This window comes from Palaemon carinicauda, chromosome 28 (genome assembly GCF_036898095.1).
Source record: "Palaemon carinicauda isolate YSFRI2023 chromosome 28, ASM3689809v2, whole genome shotgun sequence".
NCBI lineage: Eukaryota > Metazoa > Arthropoda > Malacostraca > Decapoda > Palaemonidae > Palaemon > Palaemon carinicauda.
This window is the reverse complement of record NC_090752.1, coordinates 1,050,331-1,052,830: the sequence shown is the minus strand read 5'-3', so window position 1 is coordinate 1,052,830 and position 2,500 is coordinate 1,050,331. Positions and strand designations below refer to the sequence as shown.

At 37.2% G+C, this 2,500-nt stretch overlaps 1 protein-coding gene across 2 annotated transcripts in view; it reads left to right on the top strand.

Moving 5' to 3' along the window:
- Window positions 1-2,500, top strand: part of LOC137621418 (uncharacterized) — a 128,893-nt gene that overhangs the window by 61,232 nt on the left and 65,161 nt on the right. Inside the window, exon 2 of one of the 2 annotated variants that reach the window (XM_068351718.1) lies at window positions 1,642-1,706. The exons of the other annotated variant lie outside the window; for it this stretch is intronic. The gene's annotated coding sequence lies outside the window, so the exon portion shown is untranslated. The remainder of the gene's footprint in view (window positions 1-1,641; window positions 1,707-2,500) is intronic. 2 annotated transcript variants of the gene reach the window in all.

Here is a 2,500-nt window from a genome sequence, read left to right as displayed (position 1 = left end):
GTAAAATTTTTTTTTTCAATTCAATGTAAAACAAAATTATCTTAAGAGAAAAAAAAAATTAATGTAAAAAAGATAAAATGTACAGTTGGAAAAAAAAATTCATGGTACGCCTCATTCTGAGGTAGCCTATGTGGTATTATCTTTGCCTGGTAATCGCCAGACTGGGGCTCGAGTCCGGCTCAAACTCGAAAAAAAAAATTAAATTCAATGTAAAAAAAAATCGTATTTAAAGAGTGAAAAAAAATATTTAATGTAAAAAAGTTAAAAGGTACAGTTGGACATGAGATTCTTAGTACACCTCATTCTAAGGTAGCCTATGTGGTAATATCCTTGACTGGTGATCGCCAGACTGGGGTTAGAGTCCCTCTCAAACTCGTTAGTTCCTTTAGTAGCTGCAACCTTACCATCCTTGTGAGCTATGTATGGGAGGTTTGGGGGAGCCTATAGGTCTATCTGCTAAGTCATCAGCAGCCATTTTATTATTATTGTTATTATTATTATTATTATTATTATTATTATTATTATTATTATTATTATCAGCTAAGCTACAACCCCAGTTGGAAAAGCAGGATGCTATAAGCCCAAGAGATCCAATAGGGAAAATAGCCCAGTGAGGAAAGGAAATAAGGAAATAAATAAACGCTATGAGAAATGATAAGCAAAAGAAATAAAATATCTTTAAAACAGTAACAACATCAAAACAGATATTTCATATATAAACTATGAAAAGTCTTATGTCAGCCTGCTCAACATAAAAACTTTTGTTGCAAGTTTGAACTTTTGAAGTTCTTCCGTTTCATCAACCCGATTAGGAAGATCATTCCACAACTTGGTCATAGCTGGAATAAAACTTCTAGAGTACTGTGTAGTATTGAACCTCATGGTGAAGGCCTGACTATTAGAATGAACTGGATGCCTATTGTCAATTCTTTTTAGTGAGGCCGATTTGCACAGATTCGCAGGGGTGCCCTTTTAGCTCTAAAAAGTTTCCTGATCGCTGATTGGTTGGACAAGATAATTCTAACCAATCAGATAACAGGAAACTTTTCCGAGATAAAAGGGCACCGCTGCGAGCCGGTGCAAATGCGCCTCACTAAAAGAAATTGAGTATAGTGTTACAAACAGGACTGAATTGTCAAAATTATCATCATTCTTTACGAAGTCTTTTTGTCTTTATTCAAGGTTTTATTGAAAGTGATTGCTGCCTCAGTGGCGTTAATTTTGTAATTAACTTGTTCTATTGTTCTTATTATCTTTTTCTCTTCATTTGAACAATCCGTCAGTAACTGGGAAAGGGACATATCAATAGGAAGGTGATGAAGACCATATCATTCACAATTTGGCTTTAATATATCACAACACATTGTAAAAGTACAGATAATATGTACAAAGTATAAAACACTATCACAATGTTAGTGCACACAAAGTAATTGTCACTTTTGTACAAAAAATTATAAATTACGTGGAGTTAAGTTTAACACATCCTTCGACTCAACCGGTTTCGAGCAGTGAGAGGGTTTTCTGCTCATTGTCTACGTTGATAATATACCACCCAATACAATAACCCGCTTTAGCAGTGACAAAATCTTATTCAACCAAATACAAACTACCGGATTTACCAATGGCAAAATCTTCCCACAGTTCTGGCACGCGACATCGCTAGCCCTGAGATGTCAATATCACTGGACTGATTGACGTCTGCGCAAGTATTACATTCATAAGTTGTTGTGTATGTGTCTTTAAAACCTACATCCGTCACTCTAAAGGCCTGTTCACACGATCGAGCATGCCCGACGGGCAAACAGTGATACCAGGCCACATTAGTTAGTAAGAATGAGGGTTGATGACGTTAGAAGCAGGAAAACTAAAGGCAGGGATCTGGCAACACTATGATGCCAGATCCCTGTCTGTGGTTTTCCCACTTCTGACGTCATTCTTACTAACTATGGTGGGCTGGTATCACATGCTCGATCGTGTGGACAGGGCTTTAGAAGTATCTATCTGCACATTCATGTCGAAAATGGTTTAGTTTCATAACTCGTTGGGCATAGAATCTACTAATAACTGTAAAAATAATAGCAAAGAATTCACCATTTGAAATATTGGTAAAGAAAATGAGATTATGAAAATTAAAATGCCACTCTCTCTAAGAAGAAAAGCACAGGCACTCACGTCACAGCCGCTAGAACGTTTACAGTGCTTCCAGAAGGCTAAGAATTCACCATTTAAAATATTGGTAAAGAAAATGAGATTATGAAAGTAAAATGCCACTTTCTCTAAGAAGAAAAGCACAAGCACTCACTTCATAGCCACTAGAACACTTACACTTCCAGAAGGCTAAAATCACTCCCTGGAAACTGTAGTTCCAGTGACTTACCACTCGTGGAACTTCAGTTTCCTGGGCCCGGGTTCGAATCCTTGGAGGACCCGTTGGGTCTCTGATCCTGAGGCAGAGGTACACAGTATTCATATAGAACTAGCTCGTTTGGTATAAAACGTC